Source organism: Spermophilus citellus (genome assembly GCF_964194105.1).
Source record: "Spermophilus citellus genome assembly, chromosome: 18".
NCBI classification, from domain to species: Eukaryota; Metazoa; Chordata; class Mammalia; order Rodentia; family Sciuridae; genus Spermophilus; species Spermophilus citellus.
In genome coordinates, this window is record NC_138200.1 from 19,020,361 (window position 1) to 19,042,801 (window position 22,441).

General features: G+C 40.8%; 1 long non-coding RNA gene across 2 annotated transcripts; it reads left to right on the top strand.

Moving 5' to 3' along the window:
* The first annotated feature begins 277 nt into the window (after window positions 1-277).
* On the top strand, window positions 278-1,317 carry LOC308637957. 2 transcript variants are annotated; one of them, XR_014019714.1, is made up of 3 exons: window positions 278-433; window positions 732-901; window positions 1,032-1,317. It is a non-coding gene; the product is annotated as an uncharacterized lncRNA (long non-coding RNA). The 2 variants fall into 2 exon arrangements; XR_014019715.1 differs by having other exon boundaries at window positions 306-523; window positions 728-901; window positions 1,032-1,316.
* The last annotated feature ends 21,124 nt before the right edge of the window (window positions 1,318-22,441 follow it).

Consider the following 22,441-nt stretch of genomic DNA (forward strand, 5'->3'; position numbering starts at 1 on the left):
GTGTCCTTGCCTGGGGTGACATAGACAAGAGCTGTCCCCTGCTGGGAACCCCAAAAGGGTGGGTTGCACCGTCTTGGCCCACAAAGCCTCACTTGTGTCCCCTGGCTTCAGTGCATTGTATGTTTTGATGACAGTTGCCTTGTAGTTAGTTCCTTTGGAGAATAGATTCTCCAGAGAGCAGTGAGGATAGCCAGCCGGCTGGTCTGCAGGGGCTACCTCCTTTGAGAAGCTGATCGCTCCTAGAGATGACAATCCTGGCCGCCCTGCAGGAGGCCGGGATGCAGTGTGCAGTGTCCTCCGCGTCCCTGGGCCCTGTCGGTCCTGCTCCTGCAAGCGGCAGGCCTGGGAAGGAAGAGTTAACCAGAAATGGAGCGGCGCTGCTCCAGGGCAGGCAGGCTCGCTGCAGAACAGAGCCGCGATCGTGCGAAGGCAAGTCATTTCCCGAAACACTGCAGACACACGGCCTCGGGCAGCCTAAAACCTTTGGAGACCAAAATGGCTCGCAGGGGTTGGAAGTAATAAGGTGTTTTTCCCTTCTTTCTCCTTCAGTGAGATTCTGCGAGGTTGCTCTGCATGGCTGGGGAACAATGGTGCTGTTTTTGTGTTTTCTATGGGTATTAAGATCCATTACGCTGTGACATTTTTAAGATTGGTTATCCTGTAGTTTGGTGTTAAATTGAAGTTGTTTGTTTTGAATTTAATTCTTTCATTTTTCAAATGGAAAAAGGCAGCTCCGTGGTGCGGTGCGGGGCTGGCTGAGTGAAGTGCGTGCCCCAGTCGCTTTTGAGCAGAGCTCTGTGCCATCCCTGGGTCCTCGGCAGAATGAGCCATGAAAGAACATGACCTATTTCCCTCCTGGAAAGTCTGTGAGGATCCTTGGAGGCGACTTCAAAACTAGGAGGTAGGGGTTGTCTCCATTGTATCTCCAGAGAAACAGGATATGAGCTGGGTTTTAACAGAATGTTATATATCCAATCTGTTATGCCTAATGCAGCCTGCATGTAATTATTACTACTCTCTGTTTACGACAGCAGCAGAATCGGCTTCCATCCAACAAATGACCCAGCAGCAGTGGGCCAGCAGCCACCGAAATGACATCTGTTAACTCTTTGTCAAATGCCCTCTCCCATCTCCCAAACAGCTCTGTGGTTAATTACGACTTGAGCATCTGACACAAGTCTTTCGAGTGGAGAGACCTGCTTAGGAAAAATCTGGCTCCAAGAAATTCCCTTCTCTCTCTCTCCCTCAAAAAGAAGGAAAAAAAGCCATAACAAATTGTTTTAAAATAAACATTCATTTGGAGTACCAGAATAGGTTGTTGGAATATGTTTGGATTAAACCCTAAGATTACAGGGTTACTATACAGAGCGGTGTCTAGAGAACGAGCCCCTTGGTGGAAAAAAAGAATCAGATCAAATTCTTGTTAAACCAGAAGAAAGTTTCCATCAGAGGAACACAGGCAGCTGTCGTTAACCTTCATGCTTGTGAGCCAGGGATCTGGCACATGTTTGTGCTGCCCTGATCAACTTGGTTAATGTGGAAAGGCGGTTTCATTGTAATTGGTCACTGGAACTTGAAATGACCAATCTGATAAACCCAAATGTAGGCCCAGCCTAACTAAGGAGGTGCTGTAACTCCGGGGCCAGATTTCCTTTCTGGAGCCTGTGTGTAGCAGCTGGTATCTGCTGCTGGGGCCCTCCTTACCCAGGCTTCCCATTACTTCCTCCAGCAGCAGGAGCTGCAGCATTCTTGGCCTTTATTTGGGGATCCATAGGTCAGGGATGGATAGCTGTGAATCTAGTTTTCCAGGTCTCCATTCTCTGCCTGCTTGCTGACCCTGGGTTCTTTGTAAATGATGTATGATTGCCTACTCGCTTCTCCATGTGGGGTTCACCAAAACTTTGGCAGGGAACTTGACTGACCTATCCCCATAGAATCAGAACTGCTCAAACCTGTTTGGATGCCAGTCCTTGCAAGAACGGCCTCCCTGTTCTTGCCCACCTGTGGAGGGCACCAGAGAGTGCTGGCCATGCCTCAGGGCTCCCAGGTTCTTCCCAGTCTGGAGGAAACTCCAGAGAGCTGCATCCTGGTGCATAGCTGAGCCCCTGACTTGAGATACAGGGGAGTCCTGGCAACCTGGAAGATTCTAAAACTTCATGTAAGAGAAGTCCAGAGAGTCCTCTTCTCTGTCTTTGGCAGAGCAACACCAAGAATACTGCCTAGGCACAGATGTGACAAGGACTGTTCTCTGACTTAGGCAGCAAATGAAAATTCATCCCACTCCAACATTATTCTCAGATATTATTTTTACTATTTTAATTTCCTTTTTCTTTTTCCCTTTTTTTTTTTTTTTTGGTGCCTTGATGGGGACCGAACCCAGGACTTTGCACCCCTAACTCTCATTTGTCAGTTCTACTAGGAATGCATTTTAGTTCAAATCAAAAGCCCTATAAACTGCCCAGATCCCTTCTTTCCAAAAACATCCTTTGAGACACCACCTAAAAGCATTATGAAAGCTGTTTCTGACTGTGTCCAGCTGAGGGGTCTGTGGGCTCAATTCTTGAAAGTCATGAGGGACAGAGGGGTCCCTGTAGGTCCCCCTTGAGGGTCTCAGATATAAACTGCCTTATATGAATTCCTGTGCTGACTCAAGTATCAATTTCTTCATACCCTGGGGGTTCTAACATGCATTTGCTGAGGGGTTTTGGAATAGAGAGAGCAACCCTGGAGGTGGCAAACTTGGGAAAGGAGGATCATCATTTCTGCCTGGGTTAATTCACCAGAATCATGACTCAGAAGCCACCAAAAGGACCCCAGATCTTGAATCAAAATCAGACCTTTTGGTTAAGTCCTTTAGTGTGTGTCTCCAGCTCAGTCACGAATAAATGTCTTGTGAGATAGGTCCTTTCAGTTTTTCTCATTTTTAAGCAACTGCTTCCTCTAAATAACATAATTAAATTCAAAATAAGTTACATGACAGGAGCCAAATTAGAAGACAGTCTTGAAAGAGCACACCGACTGTTCCCTGCTGGCTTTTGACCAATGAAACATGCTGCAAGACCAGCTTCCTAAACTTCTTTCCACACACAGCCAGGAGTGGGAATGAGATTGTATGTGGTCTTGTGCCACCTCAGAGCCCTGGCCCTGGGTCATCCGTGGCTTTGATCCTGCAGACAGCCTCTCCCCACGTGACTGGACAAATTGCTTATGTCACCACTGCATGCCCCAGAGTTAAGACCTTGACTCTGAGGATGGAATTGATTAGAAGTCAGCCCCCTTTGTGTACTGACCCCACCCCCGCCCCCTGTGCCCACTGACCTTCTCCTCTGAACACCCTCCTGGCTGTGGGTAGGGGCTGGGGCAGTTCTCACCTATTTCCTCCCCCCCCCCCCACCCTCCTACCTCCATGTTCAGGGCATGGCAGAGGCTGGGGTGGGGGGTTGTCAGTGGCTTCAGGGAGGACCCTGAAAGGTAGTCAGCATCCTCGGGGGTGGGGGGGGTGTGTGGAGTCCTTCCCTGCCATATCCATGGTACTGAGATGCTAGATCTGGGACTCAGGACCTAAGTTTCCTTTTAGACTCTGTCCCGGGAATGCACATGTGGATTAAATTAGAGCAATATGTTTTTCTAACAGCATCTTGGCTGAAAAGTCAAGCAGATAAATGGAAACAAACCCAGCTTTATGTGAATGAAAAAGGGCTGGTGGGAGGGTGGCTTCCGCCCGAAGCACCACAGCGGCTGGGCCTCCCTCCTGGGCTCTCCCCCACCTCCTGCTCCCTTCCCCCACAGCCCTGACCCCTTAGCTGGGCCCAGGAAGCCCTCTCCACAGGGCTCCCCCAGTGCTCAACACCTTCCCACACACATACAGGCTTGTTAGACCCGACTGCCTCCTGCCCCTCCCAAATCTGCCCTGTGCTGCGGCACCACTAGACTGCCCTCACCCTCACCCCAGTGGGTACCTCTGTTCAACATTTTCTCTCAAGTCAGTTGGACAACATGGCAAAGAATACACATTCCAGAGCCACCAACGGTCAGTTATCTACCTGTTTTCCCCTCAGTCTTCTCACCTGAAAATAGGATTGACCGTGCTACACCACAGGGTTCAGGCAGGCACAGAGTGAGATTGTATGTGTGACACCCTTAGCACAGGGCGCAGGACACTGCTAATATTGGTTGGGCATCATCTTTATGGTTGTCATCCTTCCCTGCCACCTCTTCAATCTCCACCCAGTCTCAGAGTCCAGTTGTGTCACTTCCCCTGCTTAGGAAGTTTCTCTCCAGCCCACTTCAGCTGGAAGGAAGCCGGGCAGGGACCCTCAAGCCACAGAGGCAAGGACAGCAATGTTTGATGAAAATGTGCTGCTAAACTGGATTGTGATTCTGGGCTTTATTGTTGTTTTTAATAGAAGAGAAAAATTGGCCAAGATCACAAAGGCAGCTAGTACTCGTCAGTCCTGGGTTGCAAGAGCAAACCCTGGAGATGCTGGATGATTCTTAGATCAAAGGGCATACGCATGTTCAACTCTTCTAGATAATGCCCGATTAATCCCTATCCCAGCTTTATTAAGATTTATTCAATGAATAAAGTTTGTATATATTTGTCATGTAAAAAATATCACTCCTGGGCCCACTCATGGGTTCTTGGTATAGACTGGGTCCCTCGGCCTCTGGGAAAACAAAAATGGCCACTGTCAGGCCACCAGCAAGTGGTAACTTCCTACCACTTTGAATATCTATCAAGAACTGATTCGTCACAGTGTTAACTCCCAGTCATCTGGCCTCCTCCCAAGAATCTGGAATCTTCAAAATGTCAGTAAAGAGGTGTGCCCCAACTTATACACCTGTTCCCAATCCTGAGGTGCTTAGCACAGGCCTCCTCTGAGGCAAGTGCTTAGTGCAGAGTGACAGATCTTACCAAGGAAAGTCAATTTGCAATCACGCCTGGGAAGCCAGCTTTCAGATGGTCAGAAACCATCCTCCTCCTCCTCCTCCTCCTCCTCCTCCATTGGCCCTCAAAGTTCTATACCTGCACTTCTCTTCCAAGGAAGGGATCACATTGAACACCTCCTCCTAATCTTTCAGGGCTTAAAACATAGCTGCTGCAGCATAAATAGATGCTACAGATGAATGAGTAGAAGGAGGCAGAGAGGAAGACAGAGATTGCTAAGGAAATGCATGTCTATTTCAATTTTAGGATATTGTCACAAGAATCTGGTGGCCAGCATGAAAGAAAACAAAGGCTGTGTGATAGGCCCCCTGGGCAGTGACCTTGGATGAAGGTGGCACTGCAGGAGCACAACTTTCTCATTCTCACCTTGGACTGGAGAATCCCCAGGGCTGCACCCAGCTAAAGGCCAGGGGCATACAGCCCATTCATGGGGTCCACATGGGCCAGTCTCAAGGGCAGCCCTGGCTAGGGAACACAGAGAGTACAATGGGCTCTCTTGGGAAGGCAGGGAAGTGGTTCCCATTTCTCCACAGTTTTCTGGGATCAGTACAAAAGGGGCAGATTCTGTCCAGCTCAAGATACTGAGGCTTTTTAAATTCCTCCAAGCAAAGCAGGACCCAGGAAGGGCCATAGCCAGAGACAAGCCTCAGGCACATCAAAGCCCACCTCCCCACAACCGAGCCCAGAAGGCAGCCTCAGAAGACAGGAGTGTAAAAATCACAGCAGGCTCCAACCCTAAACCGATTTGGGATTATTGAGGTTAGAATAAGGGGAAAGAGAAAGCAGATCTCTCTTTAGGAAAAAGGTTTCCATCTACAAGCTACCCATACACCTGTTCTTTATGGAGACAAAGGGCAGTTGGAAAAATTAGAAAAGCAGATATTTTTTTTATTAGGATTTGATGCTGGTGTCTTAAGAATTCGAGTTTATATTAAAAATGTGAAAATGCCAAACCTCAAAGCAAGTCTGTGGATCCGAAGTAAGTGGGATGGTAGCAGAGAAGAAAAACGCAGGCGGGTTGCGATACAGAGCGGCCCTGGAGGCCTCTGGACTGGCTCATCTGGCATTCCGCAGCGCTCAGGTGGTGCGGGATCGCAGGGCTCGCGAGCGCTTGTTCCAGCTCATTGCCACGGGTAAGGTGCTGGGCGGCGGCAGCCCACGCGTTCAAAAGAGCTGCCTTGCTCATGGAGAGTCGGGATGGGTCTGTGCTGAGGCGTCCAGGGTCTGGGAAACTCCCCCACAGCCTCCTCTTCCCAACACTGCCCTCTTCTTGGGGGCTATAGATAGTGGAGCCCCTTCTTAGGGTCCTGGCACACACCGTCCTTCTCAGCAGTATATATCCTTCCATAGCTCCCTCTCTATAACACCCACACACGTATGTGTGTATCCACAGGGATCCTGAAACCAATCCCCCCTGAAATGAATATAGAGATGTAGATCTATAGATCAGACTATCTATTGATAGATCTATATCTATCCCTTTCTATATCCCTGTAGGTGACATATCTATATATCTGTATCTACACACACACACACACACACACACACTTATAGGTACTAAAATCTGAGGATACTCAAGTCCTTCACATCAAATAGCATAATGTTTGTATGTACCCTCTTGGCACCTCTAGATTACTTATAATACCTAATACAATGTAGATGCTCCATGCAAATAGTTGTTCTATATTCTTTAGGGAATAATGACAAGAAAATGTCCGTGCATGTTTAACATAAGTGTAATTTTTTCTGAAAAAAAAATGTGTGTGTGTGTGTGTATGTGTTACTGGGAATTAAACCCAGGGCTTTGCACATGCTAGGCAAGCACACTACCACTGAACTACATATCTGGACCTTTTTATTTTTTAATTTTGAGACAGGATCTTGCTAAGCCATCAAGTCTTCGATCATAGTTGGTTGTATCCATTTAGTTTATTCAGTTAATTATAGAATCGTTTTCCATTACATGACTATACTACATTTTATTTATCATTGCTCAGTTAATAGAAAGATGTTCCCAATTTGGGGCTAATAAACAATGCAGTATTCAACACATTTTAATAACTCCTGGCACCGACTTTGAGGATGGGGGGGGCGTATATAGCTAAATGAGGAACTATCTGGTACATACTTCAACTTCCTTAGCTCTTACCAAATTCCTCTTCAAACGGTTTTATTAAAATGCCATCCCAGAAGAAATACAGAATTGTACCCATTGTCACCGTTCCCTATTACCAACAGTGTGTGTTATCAGGCCATCAGAGTTTGTCATTGTTATTTATATTTCCATATTTGATAGTGAGCTTGGACATATTTTTATGTGTTTATGGGCTATTTAGTTTTTTTCACCTATAATTTGCCTAATGAGACTCTGGCCATTTTTTCCCCCACTAGATTGCGGCCTTCTTATTGATTTGTAATAGCTTGTGAGATATTCTGGATACTAATCTTTATTTTAGTTATATAGCATTGCAAATATCTTCTCCCAATCTGTGTTTTTTTTTTTTAACATTGAAGTTGGTATCTTTTGATATGCGTAAGTTTTGAATTTTAATGTAGCAGAATTCTCCTTTTCCTTTGTGGTTTGTCATTTTTATATCTTATTCAAAAAAGAAAAAAAAAACCTTCTTTACCCCCAATGGCAGAAAAATATTTTCATCCTTTTCTCTTTTTAATCCCAATGTATTGAGGCATAATTTGTACACAATAAAATGCACCCATTTTAAGTAGACACTGATGCATTTTGACAAATGTATACAACCATGCAACCACACCCTGTGAAGAAGATAGAGAAATTCCTACCCCAGAGCCCCACCTTTAGGAATGTTCCCATGTGCCCCTGCCTACTCTGCCCTTTGACCCCCAGCCCCAGGCAATGACCAATCTGCTTTTTGTCACTACTTACATTTCACATAAATGGAATTATACAGCACGTGTTCTGTTGCGTCTGGCTTCTTGTGCCTAGTATTATATGTTCAAGATTCATCCATACTGTTGCATGGACTTACAGTTCATCCTCTTTATTACTAAATAACATTGTGTTACATGGATATACCACAATTTGTTTTTCCACTTCTCTTTTGTTTGGGGCCGTTTCCAGTTTTCAGCTATTATGAATAAAGTTACTGTAAACATTTGCATACAAGTCTTGGTAGGGATATATGTTTTCCTTTTCTTGGGTAAATATGTTGGTGTACAATCTCTGGGTTTCATAGTAGATGAATGTTTAACATTAGAAAAACTGTTTGGAAAGTAAATTAAAGCATTTTACACTTCCTTCAGCAGTGTATGAACATTCTAAATACTCCACCAAAACTCAGTATTTTCAACTTTTTAAAATTTAGCCCATTTTAGTGGGTATTTAGTGGTGTCTTACTGCTGTTGGAATTTATATTTTCCTAATGACTAATAAAGTTGAACATTCTTTCATGTGTTTCTTAGTCTGTGAAATGTCTATTTAAATCTTTTGTCCATTTTAAAATTGGGTTATCTTCTTCTTGAGCTTTTGCAAGATATTACACAAATCTTTTTTAAGATGTATGTTAAGAATATTTCTTTCGGGCTAGGGTTGTGGCTCAGTGGTAGAGCACTTGCCTGGCACGTGCAAGGCTCTGGGTTTAATGCTCAGCACCACATAAAAATAAATAAATAAAATAAAGGTATTCTGTCCAACTGCAACTAAGAAAAAAAATGTTAAAAAAAATATTTCTTTCCATTTTGTGCCCTGACTTTTTATTTTAACAGCATATTTCAGAGAGCAGGAGTTTCTCAATTTTGATAAAGAAAAAATATTATTAAATAATGTTTTTATATCTTATGTAACACACGTTTGCCTACTCCAAGATCACAGAAACTTTCTCCCCTATTTACTTTCAGAAATTTTATTATTTTGTACTTTATAATCAGGTCTATTAACCCATTCAAGCTAATTTTTGTGCAAGGTGAGACACAGGATTGAGATTCATTTGTTCCATATGGATGTTTAAATGTTCCGGAGCCATTTGCTGTCAAGATTTATTTTCCTCATCAAATAACCTTAGCACCTTTGTCAAAAATCAAGTAACTGTATAAACGTAGGTATGTTTCTGGACTTCTATTCTGATGTGTATTTCAGACTCTATATACGCTGAAATATACATCTATCCTGACACCACACTATCTTAATTAGTACAGTTTTACCAAAATTCTTAAACATTCATCCTATGTGTGATATATTAGCTGTAGATTTTCCACAGATGAACTTTACTAGGTTGAGACTTTCTTTTATAGATCAAGTTTGGTGAGGTTTTTTTTCTTTTTCATGAGTGAATAATGAATTTTGTCATATGTATATTCTTTATATCTATTGAGGTGATTACATGGATTTTTCTTTTTTATTTTGATAAGATAGTGAATCACATTGATTTATTTTAGAATGCACCTTTTTTGAGAGAGAGAGAGGGGGCTGGGGGGGGGCGGGATGGGGGGAGGCTTGCTCTGTTGCCTATGCTGGCTTCAAACTCCTGGAATAGAATGATCATCCTGTCTCAGCCTCCTGAGTGGCTGGCATTACAGCTGCACCAGCTGCCCTGATTGATTTTGAAAAAAATGAAGCCAAACTTGCATTCCTGGAGTGGTTATATATTGTTGAACCTAATTTGCTAAAGTATTATTGGAGATTTAAACACCAAAGTAATGAAGTACATTAGTCTGGAGTTTTTCTTTTTCTGTCATGTCTTTCTCAAGTTTGATTGCTAGGTTTATACTGACATAATAGAGAAGTATTCTCTTTTCTGAAAGAATTTATGCATGCTTATGAATGATTATTTTTTTTTTTAAAGAGAGAGTGAGAGAGGAGAGAGAGAGGAGAGAGAGAGAATTTTTTTTTTAATATTTATTTTTTAGTTCTCGGCGGACACAACATCTTTGTTGGTATGTGGTGCTGAGGATCGAACCCGGGCCGCACGCATGCCAGGCGAGCGCGCTACCGCTTGAGCCACATCCCCAGCCCCAAATGATTATTTTTAAGGGTTTGTTAGAAGTCCCCAATGACCTTGCCTTGGTCAGGGATTTTCTTTATCAGAAGTGTTAAAAACTATTAACTAATTAAAATTTCCAAAATAGCAAATTACCCAGATTTTCTATCCCCAACCCCAGTCAGTTTTTATATTTTATATCTTTCAAGGAGCTTGTCCAGTTCATCTACATTTTCAAGTTGGTTGCCACAAAATTGTTTGCAATGTTTCCTTTATTCTTTTAATGTGTGTAATATCTTTAGAAATGAGTCATCTTTCATACATGTTGGATAGGGTGTGAGTTTTATGTGTGTGAGAGAGACCAATTTAACAGGAAGTTTTTAATTTTATTGCTGGTTTCAAAGAGCCATGTTTCGGTTCCACTGATTTTCTCTATTTTCTGTCCATTTTAAATTTAACTTATTTCCACACTTATATTATTTCCTCCTTACCATTAATTTCATTTCATCTGCTTTCTCTAGCCACTTAAGATGGAATCTTAGATCATTGGCTTTAGACTTCTCTTCTAAATGTTTGCATTAAAATCTCAAAGTTTTGGTGTATTCAATCCCACTTTTATTATGTACTAATGATTTAATGAGTTGCATTTCCATTATTATTCAATTCCAATTGTTTTCTAATATTCTATATGCTTCCTTTATCTCTCATAGATTATTCAAAACTATATGAATTTGCAAATATTTGGGCATGTAACAGATATTGGTATTGATTTTTTTAAAAAAAATTTATTTATAGGTGGACATAATACCTTTATTTTACTTATGCATTTTTATGTGGTGCTGAGGATTGAACCCAGTACCTCACATGTGCTAGGAAAGCACTCCGCCACTGAGCTACAACCCCAACCCCTTGGTATTGATTTTTAATTCTGTCTATTTTGTGCTCAGAAAACATACACTATGATTTCAATACCTTTAATTTACTGATAATTGTTCATAGTACAGTATGTTTTATAGGGGAGTCTATTTTAGTGAATGACCCACATGCTCTTGAAAAAAAATTCTGTAATTTTTACGTGTGTTATTCTATAAACGTCAGTTATGTCAAGTTATTTGATAATATTGTTCAAGTCTTCTATATTCCTACTGATATTTTGTCTGGTTATTCTTATTAATTACTGAAGAGAAGTATGGAAGTACCAACTATGATTGTAATTTTATTAACTTATTAATTTACCTTTTTAGTTATTTTTTGTGTTATGAATTTTGAAACTCTGTTATTAAGTATATATAATGTTAGGGTTTGATGTCTCTTTAATGAATTGATCCTTTCATTGTTATGGAATGTTCTCATTTATCTCATAATACTCTGTCCTGATGTCTACATTGTATCATATTAATAAAACTACTTCAGATTTCTCATACATACTGTTGGGAGTCACCCGGGCTCCAAAGACTAACTTCCCCATCCCCCAAGAAGAGCTGTCCAAAGGTGAGCCCTGCTGGCTCACCTGACCCTTACCCACCAATCAGACTAGCCCTGCTGGCCCACATGATTCTTACCCATCAATCAGGCTAGCCCTGCTGCTCACCTGATCCTTACCCACCAATAAAAAAGCACCCCATGCCAACTGTCAAACCACCCCGGGCTCTATAAATATGCAGAGCTGTTCCTCAATAAATGGGCATTTTCTCCAATGGCAAGCCTTGATGGTTCTTTCACATAGTATATAAATATATATATATAATATATATATATATATATATATATATATATATATATATATATATATATATATATGGCTTTTTTTTTAAGTGGAGTATTACTATGTTGCCCAGGTGGGTCTCAAGCTCCTGGGCTCAAGTGATCCTTCCGCCTCAATCTCCCACATAACTGGAACCAGAGGAGCATGCCATGGTGCCTGGTTCCTCACCTTGCCTTTTGTTTTTTTTGTGGTACTGGAGATGGAACCTTGGCCTCCCACATCCCAGGCAAGCACTCTACCACTGATTTAATCCTGCTCTAGGATTTGCTTTAACTTCATACAGCATACTCCGCATGTTACACTACTTCATGTGTAACATAAGAACTAAACAATAATACATTCCCTTTCCCTCCTCTTTCCTTTGTACAATTGTAATCATGTAATTTTTTAATATTTTGTTTTAGTTGTAGTTGGACACAATACCTTTATTTTATTTTTATGTGGTGCTGAGGATCGAACCCAGGGCCTCCCATGTGTTAGACGAGCGCTCTACTGCTGAGCCACAACCCCAGCCCCAGTAATCATATAATTTACTTCAACATATATTATAAGCCACAAAATGCATTTTACTATTTTGCTGCAAGTAATCAAATATCTTTTAAGAGAATTTTTTTTTTAAGGAAGATCTTCTATTTATCCACCTGCTTACATTTCTATCTCTCATCTCTTCTTTGTGTTGATCCAAGTCTGTCCTCAGTCTCATATCCCTTCAACTTGAAGAAATTCCTTTGCTATTTCTTGAGGTAAGCACGCTACCCCTGATTTAATCCTGCTCTAGGATTTGCTTTAACTTCACACGACATACTGTGTGAATGGCTAGGAGTGATAATAAAATATTCCCTGAAAAGGGACATATGCCCTGAAAAGCTGAAAACAAACAAGTTGGCTTGTAGTTCTATATTCAGCAAAGGTAATCATTTCTTCCTTTAGCACTTATAGATGTTTTCTTCCTGATCACATTGTTTCTGACAAGTCAGCATTCACTTTTTAAAATTTTTTTTTAGTTGTTCATAGACCTTTATTTTATTTATTTATATGCAGTGTTGAGAATCAAACCCAGTGCCTCACACAAGCCAGGCAACTATGCTACCGCTGAGCCCCAGCCCCAGCCGGGGGCTCTTATCTTTGTAATCCCTATCTATAATGTGCCTTTTAAAATTCTTCATATGGTGGCTATGATGGTGGCATGATATAGTCAGCTGCCTCTTAGGAGGTCTTATTCTTCAGTGTTAAATTATTTAAATTATATTGTTTTATTGTGTGCATCTACAAATATGTTACAACAAATTTTGCCATTATGCATAATTATAAGGCACCAATAAAAATATGGAAAAAATAATAACCTACTCTTCTGACTAATTTAAGGATGGATTTTACAATGTATTTGAAAATTGTTTTGGATGCACTTAGATTATGCTCTTTGGATAATAATTTCACTTTGACCTATTTTCCCCCGCTTTTGTACCTAGGGGTGTTTAACCATTGAGCCACATCCCTAGCCCTTTTTATATATTTTATTTAGAGACAGGGCCTTGCTAAGTTGCTGAGGCTGGCTTTGAACTCATGATCTTCCTCAGCCTCCTGAGCCGTTGGGATTACAGGCGTGTCCCATCGTGTCGGGATATACACACACACACACACACACACACACACACACACACATGTTTTAAAATTTTCTCTTTATTGTCTGTTTTCAGCTATTTAATGATTTATTTGTGATTGTCCTGCTTTGGGGTTATTGGGGTTCTTTGGTTTATGAGTGAATTTTTTTTTCATCAATTCAAGGAAGACTTGGACTGTTACTTCTTGGGGAGAAAAAATAATCCCTCCTCACTTCCTTGTGTATCTCTTTTGATGTTAGTCTGCTCCATATTGTCCCACAGGTCACAGAGACTCTGTTCATGTTTAAAGTATTTTTTCCTTTCTGCTTCAGTTCTTTATCTTATATTGCTATGTCTTCAAATATACCGAATGGATATGCATATATTTGTGTGTGTATATATGAATACACAGACTTTCAAACTATCCTGTTCTTTTCTTATAGATTCTACTTATTTTATTATCACTCCTAGCCATTTTATCTTTTTCATCTTATAATTCTAGAGTTCTTTAAAAATCATTCTTTTTTGTTATTTTATTAGTCTTAACATTATTAATTTTACTTTCTCGGTTTTAAAATTTAAAAGTAAAATTTAAGTCAACACAAAAGTTGTCCATATTTGTGGAGTATCCCTTGATCCTTTGACACATGAATACATTGCAAAACATTCAAAATTTTTCTCTTTACACCTTTGTTTATGATCCTTTTCAACTTGCTTTTTTATCTTGAATTCCTGGGTGGTACTCCTCCTATATGTTACATCTGCTAACTCTCCTTCATGATGAACTTTTTTTTTATGCATAGACTTTTTTAAAAAAATATTTATTTTTTAGTTGAAGTTGAACACAATACTTTTATTTTTATTTATTTTTATGTGGTGCTGAGGACTGAACCCAGGGCCTCGCATGTGCTAGGAGAGCACTCTACCACTGAGCCACAACCCTAGCCCTATGCATAGACTTTTTATATTTTTAGAGGTGATCTCACAGAGTTGCCCAGGCTGGTTTCATAAAGTAATCTCACCTCAGCCTTCTGAGTAGCTGGACCATTGGCACACACCACCGTGTCCTGCTGCCATTAGCCTGCTTTTTTGACCTTGGGTTGGTGCTCCATTTCCCATACTCGGGATTTCATTTTCTCTCATTCTTACATGTTCTGTTATGCATTCAAAGTATATTAATTACCAGGATTCGTTGCTGTTATTCTATTTCATCCACCATTTCTGTGTGCTTGTACTGGGCACAGGGGTTCTGTTAGCTCAGCCCACTGGGTTGCTGGCTGTGAAGACTCTCCACTAGTTCTTTGATGATCTTTAATGATCCTGCTCTTTCTGGCTTGAGTCTAACTTCATAGGTATTTTATGGTTTTTAATCTGTTTTAGAATTTTCCTGGAAGAATTTCTTGAGCCTATATTCTCATTCACTGATTCAGTTTTCTGTTTTCATTATCTGGTCTGCCGTTTTAAAATTTATTGATGAGTTTTTTTTTAATCTCCAAGAATGTTTCTGTCCTCAGACTGTTCCATTTGCATGATTTTTTGCTTTCATATTTTAGATGCAATTACCTTTCAAAATTATGAATATAAATTAGATTCTTTACAATTTTTCCTGTTTCTTAGGTATCTCTGTAGGATCACTATGGGGGACATCCTAAAGCCTAAATAAGAAGTAAATTCTACTTCTTAGAAGTTTTAAAACCTCACCCACAGTTCACTCTCATTTGCAGCCATGAAGTCCAGGAAAGGTATTAACATTTGTCTGCTGGGTTCTGTCCTCTATCTGCTCCTTATGTGAGATTTTCCTGTGCAGGGAATCAGGGGCTGGTCTCACACCATTTCCCAAGTTCTCATAGTTTTTCCTATTATGTTAAGCAGTAGATGTAATCTTCAAAATCCACATGTTGGGCCCGTGACAATGCTAGAGTAGATAATTCTTTTATCAGTCAGGACTTTTAGGTTGCAAAAGAAACCCCAATTCAAATTGGCATAAGACAAAAAAAAAAAAAAGGAAATGCAATCATGCACCTTAATAACAGAGACATGTTCTGGGAACTGTGTCATAGTGACATGAGCATCATACATAGAGTGCGTTTGCACAAACCTGTATGGTGCACATCTAGGCTGTACGATATAACCTATGACTCCTAGGTTAGCTGTACAGCTCGTTACTGGCCAGAATACTGTAGACAGCTGTAACACCATGGTAAGTATTTGTGCATCTAAACATATCAAAACAGATTTGTTTATACCAGCATCACCACAAACACGATCATGAAGACTCAACACTAGGAAATGGACTCAGATCCATCCACAGATTTTTCTAGTAAGTTGCACTACGGTTGTGGTTTTAGTCAGCTTTTTCACTGCTGTGACTGAAGGACCTGAAAGGAACAACTATAGAGGAGGAAGAATTTATTTGAGGGCTCACAGTTTCAGGGGTTTCAATCCATACATGGCAGGCTCCATTCCTTGGGGTTCAAGGTCAGGCTGAACATTATGGCAGAAGACTGTTTCAGAGGGAAGTGGCTCACATGAAGCAGAGAGGGGGTTGGGGGGAGATTCCACTCACCAGATACAAAATATATACCCCATAGCGACGCCCCCAATGCCCCACCTCCTCCAGTCACACCCCACCTGCTTCCGGTTACCACACAGTTAATCCCATTAGGGGTCAATTCACTGATTAAGTGAAGGCCCTGACCCAAGCGTTTCTCCTGCAAACCTTCTTGCATTGTCTCACATGTGAGCTTTTGAGGGACACCTCACATCCAAAACATAACAGTTGTCTGAGTTGCACTAAAACTTTATGATGGCTACAGTGTCACTAAGTGATAGGAATATTTCAGCTTCAGTATAATCTGATGGAACCACTGTTGTGTATGCAGTCGATCACTGGCTGGAATACCGATTCATGACACATGACTGTGTATTTGCTCACATAACTGAAAAGCCCAGAGGCCTTGGAGCAGGCTAGTGCAGACATGGCTGGAGGCAGGAGGGACCCTCATCAGGGCTCAGTCTCCTCCCCCAGACTTCAACACTCTCTCTCTCTCTCTCTCTCTCTCTCTCTCTGTCTCTCTCTGTCTCTCTCTCCTCCCTCCCCCACACCCCGCTCTCTGGGATCAGTTTCCTTCCTGGAGTTTTTCAGAAGCCAGCAGCTCTGGTGGAGGCAGGGAGTCCCACACACATGCTAGAGGTCCCTCTAGAGATGCTTAGGTGACTTTTCCAACTCTGAAGCAATTGTGGTGGGTAGAGAGAGTGACATGCAACAGGTCACTGTCCTCAGCCAAAGACAGGCCCACACTAGGTGCCAGGAACTGAAAGGAGGGCAGAGGTATCCCCCAGAGCAGGTCTGATTTACAGCTCAGGGGGTACAGTGTACTCTGCCCATGGGACATGTCCACTCAGACCCTCTACTCCCACCTCCCCAGTATCTCCTCTCATTGATTGCTATACTTTGGAGATTGAATTAAGCAACTGAGAAAAAAAAAAGAAGAAGAAGAAGAGGAAGAAGGTGATGCTCCATTGAGGAAGAAAGAGGAGAAAGGGATTATGAACTAGGCATCCCCTGCCAGGTCGCAGAGTGGGCACAGCCCTGGGTGTAGAAGGTGGGAAATGGAAGCCAGAAAGCAGCCCTCTTTAGGAATGTTGGCACCTGCTGGAATTCTGAGCTGGGTAACAGCCCCACCCACCAGGGTGGTGGCTTTCCTGGCTGTGTAGTGATAGACAGATCCCCTTACACCTGCCTTCCTGCCTCCTCTCCTGTCCTAGTCCTGCCCACCAAACTCCAAACACCTCTCTTTCATGCATTTGGGCCTTTGCCTTCACCGATTTCTAATGCACTTCCCCAGCAGTCTTCCTCTATGTACCCTCTAGGAAAATGAGGTATGAACCTCCATATCTCTAGCACATTAGCTGGGTGCTCTTCTCACCTCCAACCTTCACTGATGATGCTGAAGGAATAAACAGACTCCTGCTTGGTATAGTTCTCCTGTGTGCATTGCTGCAGTAATTCAAGCTCTCTGCCATACTTGGCCCTGATTTAGATGAGTCCTGGGTGGACAAACATTCAGGCCAGTACACCAGACAACACAGGCTGGGGGAGTTACATGTCCACAGGTCCCAGGGACCCCCAATGTCTTTATGCCTTCATTTTATTGTTGGGCAAATATTTATGGAGCACCACGTAGGTATCAGGGGCACTGAGCAAAGGACATAGAATAAAACAGAGCCCCTTCTAGAGCAAAGCTGGGCTTCCCGGAGACTGGGAACGTGGGTTCAAGTCTCAAGTTTTAGTTTTTAAAACTGTTTATTTTGAAACTTATAGATTCACAGGAAATGGAAAAGAAATGTACAAAGTGTCCTGTTATGCTTCATTCTACATCCCCCAAGGGGAACATCTTACATAATGATCGTAAAAAATCCACACTAGGAAGTGAACGTGGGTGCCATCTACAAATTTTATTATTGCTATGGTTTGGATATGAGGTGTTCCTCCCAAAGTTCCTGGGTTAATGCTGAAATATTCAGAGGTAAAATGTGTGGTAAAATTAGGCTGCAACCTAATCAGCCCTTCCTAGTTTGAATGCAGTAATGGTGGTCATTGTAGGCAGGTGAGGTGTGGCTGGGGGAGGTGGGTCACTAGGGACATGTTCTAGAATGGTTCATCTTCCATATGACCTCTGTCCTTTTCTTCTTCTTCTCCTTCTCGGCCACCATGAGCAGAGCAGTGCTTCTTCACCCCCACCTTTCTGCCATGATGTTCTGCCTCACCTTGGGCCCAGAGCAATGGAATCAGCTGATAATGGAGGACTGAACCTCTGAAACTGTGAGCCAAAATAAACTTTTCTTTCCTGAAGTTGCTTTTGCTGAGCACTTGATGACATGATGAAAAGCTGATTAACACATCTATGCACTCATGTGTGGGTGTGTGTGCGTGCACACGTGTGTAACTCTATGCAACTTATCACACACATAGCTTTGTGTAACCATCACCCCAATCAAGATACTTAACTGCGCCTCACCACAGTACTCCCTTGTGTGCTCTTTTATACACATTCTCCCCATTCCTCCACCCCATACCTAAACCTGGGAACCACTAATCTATTCTCAATCTCTATAATTACACTATTTGGTAAATGTTACATAAATGGAATCATGCAGTATTATCCTATTGAGAGTGTCTTTTTTTCTCAAGATAATTTCCTATACATTCATCAAAGTTATTGTGAGTACCAATAGATCATTCCTTTTAATTGAAGAATAGTAGTGCTAGCCTAGCATCCCCAGCATTGAAGAAAAAAAAAAGAAGTTTGGTCAAGCTAAGCCTGTGTTTTTCATATAAATTTTAGAATAAGCTTGTTATATCAACCAAAAAATCTTGCTGAGAATCTTTTTTTTTAGAGAGAGAGAGAGAGAGTGAAAGAGGAGAGAGAGAGAGAGAGAGAGAGAGAGAGAGAGAGAGAGAATTTTTTAGTATTTATTATTTTTTAGTTCTCGGCGGACACAACATCTTTGTTGGTATGTGGTGCTGAGGATTGAACCCAGGCCGCACGCATGCCAGGTGAGCGCGCTACCGCTTGAGCCACATCCCCAGCCCTTGCTGAGAATCTTTGATTAAAATTGCATTAAGCCTACAACAGATTGTTTTATACAGTCTTGACATTCTTATCATGTTAAGTCTCTAATCCATGAACATAGTATGTCTCTCCAAATATTTAGGTTTTCTTTTAATTCTGTCATCAGCATTTTGTAATTTACATCATATAGATCCTTTACATGTTTTGTTAGATTTACACATAGGTATTTCATTTTCTTTGGGGAAATTGCAAATGGTATTGTATTTTTAATTTTTATTTCTCTTTTTATAGATATTCTCCCCATTCCTCCACTGCATACCTAAACATGGCAACCACTTAATCTACTCTCAATCTCTATAATTACACTATTTGGTAAATGTTATATAAATGGAATCATGCAGTATTATCCTATTTGTTCTTCAATACATAAAAATATAATTGAATTTTGTGACTTTAGTGAACTCACTGAACTTTTCTTTTCCTCTTCTTCTTCTTCCTCCTCCTCCTCCTTCTTCTCCTTTTTTTTTTTTCTTACTAGTTTTAAGAGTTTTTTTGGTATTTGGTAATTTCCTTGTAGACAATATGCCTTCTGCAAATAGAGAAAGGTTTTTTTTTCTTCTAAGCCATTGTATGCTTTCTTTCTTTCTTTTATTTGCCTTAGAGCTGTGGTTAAAACTTCCAATACTATGTTGAATGGGGGCAGTAAAAGTGGACATTCTTATGTCTGATCCCGGAGGGAAATCATTCAGTGTTTTACTATCAAGTGTAACGTATTAAAGGTACAGTGGTGCATGCCTATCATCCTAGTCACTCAGGAAGCTGAGGCGAGAGGATTACACGTTGAAGGTCAGTTTGAACAACATAGTGAGATCCTATCTCAAAAAAAAAAAGTATCATATAAGCTGCAGGATTTTGTATATGCTTTTTTATGAGACTGAAGAACTTTCTACTCCTAGGTACCAAAAATTATTATCATGAATGGGTACTGAATTTTGTCAAATGTTTAATATGAACCTATGATTTTAATCCTTCCTCTCTTTCCTCTTTCTCCTTCCTCTTCTTCTCCATCCCCATCTCCTTCTCTCTCTTCCCCTTCCTCCTCTTCCACCTCTTCTTCCTCCTCCTCCTCCTCCTCCTCCTCCTCCTCCTCCTCCTCCTCCTCCTTCTTTTTCTTTTTCTTCTTCCAGGGATTGAACCTGGGGCACTTACCCACTGAGCCATATTCCAGCCTATTTTAAATTTTTTTTTAAAATTTTACAGACAGGGTCTTGCTAAGTTTCTGAGGCTGGCTTTGAAATTATGATCCTCCTGCCTCAGCCACCCACCTGAACCACTAAGATTACAGATGTGCACCACCATGGCTAGTTTGATTTTCCTTCTTCAGATTGCTGATATGATAGGTTAGATTAATTGATTTTTGGATAGTGAACCAACTTGGCATACCTGGAGTAAATCCTACTGGGTTATTGTATATTATTTTTTTTTATACATTCAATGTGCTAAAATTTGGTTGAGTGCCTTTGTGTCTAAGTTCATAGGAGATATTGGTCTGTAATTTTCTTTTTTGTGCTGTTCTCTTCAGGTTTTGATATCAGGGTAATTATGGGCTCAGCCAAGTAAATTGGGAAGTGTTCAATGCACTTGCATTTGCTGAGAGAGGTTTTGTAAAAATTGTGTTTACAAATCTTTTAGCACTTTGTTTTTGAATGTTGGGTAAAATTCTCTAATGAAATCATCTGGGCTGGAGATTTCTCTTTGAGGAGCTTCATGATTACAAATGTGATTTATTTAATAGTAATAAAGCTATTCAGGCTATCAACTTCATCTTGGCTACATTTTATAGTTTTGTCCATTTCTTCTGAGTTGTTGAATTTATAAACATAAAATTATTTGTAGTACTCCATTTGTACCCATATAATGGCTGCAGAACCTATTGTTACATTCACTTTCCCATTCATGCTATTGATCATGCATGTCTTCTTTCCTGTCTTTGTCAATCTTGCTAGTATTTTATTGATCTTTTCAAATAAGTAAATTTTCATTTAATTTTGTCTGTTTTTCAGTTTTGTTGTTTTTACTCTTATGTTTGCTATGTTTTTTTATTCTACTTTCTTTGGGTATAATTTTCTCTTCTAAGTTCATGAGATGAGACCTTAGATAAATGACTTGAAACTTTCAATTTTTTTTCTAACATAAGCATTTAATGCTATAAATTTCCCCCTTATCACTTCTTTCTTAACAATTTTATTTCATCTTTTTAGATATACATGACAGTAAAGTGTATTTTGACACTATCTCTTCTTTAGCTGTATCTCACAAGTTTTGACATGTTGTGTTTTCATTTTCATTCAGTGGTATATGCAATTTCTAAATTCCTTGGAGACTTCCTCTTTGATCCATGAATTATTTAGAACTATGTTGATTAATTTCAGGGTGTTTGAAAATTTTCCTGTTATTGATTTTTAGTTAGATTCCATTCTGATCAGAGAACATAATCTGCATGATTTCAATAATTTTTTGTTTGTTAAGTGCATAATGCATTTTCTTTTACTATAACAAAATACCCAAGGCTGATTAATTTATGAAGTAAAGAGGCATGTTTGGATCATGAATATGGTGGCTGGAGGGTCCAAACAGCACAGACTCACATCTTTTTGAGTTCCCCCTGGCTGTCTCACAACATGGGAAAAAAGCAGAGGGAATGCACACATGCAGAAGTCATGCATGTGGGGTGACCTGGCTTTGTAACAACCTATTCTTGAGAGAGCTAATCCACTCCTATGAGATGTGCCCCACTCCCATAAGACAGCATTAACTTATTCATGAGGGTGAAGCCCCCTTGACCTAGTCACTTTCCACTATGCCATACCTCTTAAAGTTTCCATCACCTTAACACCAGTATCCTAGGGATCAAGCTTCATAACTTTGGGAGATGAACAATGGTATTAAGGTTTATAGTGCAGGATGCGGTCTGTCTTGGGCATTTGAAAATGATAAATATTCTGCTGTTGTTAGGTGGAATGTTCTATGAATGTCAATTAGATCCTACTGGTGATGGTTTTAAGTTTTTCTTTTCTTTTTGGTACTGGGGATTGAACCCAGGGTTGCTTTACCCCTGAGCCCTATCCCCAGCCCTTTCTTATCTTTTATTTTGAGACAGTGTCCACTAAATTGTTTAGGGCTTCTCTAAGTTGCTGAAGCTGGCCTTGAACTTGTGATCCTTCTGCCTCTGCCTCCCCAGTTACTGGGATTACAGACATGCAATACCACACCCAGCCTGTTTTTTTTTAATTTCTTATAGAGTATATCCTTGTTGGTATTTTGTCTAGTACTAAAATGAGTTACTGAGGGTGGAGCATTGACATCTTCAACCACAGTTGTGGATTTGTCAATTTCTCGTTTCATCTTTATCAGTTTTTGCTTCTTATATTTTGAGCATCTGTTGTCGGATGCACACAAGAATTGCTAGATCTTCTTGATAAGGGTGGTATTGATCCTTTTACCATTAAAGTACTATCCTTCTTTGTACATAGTAATTTTCTGTGCTCTCAAGTCCACTTTATGTGATATTAATGTAACCACTCCTGCATTTTAAAAAT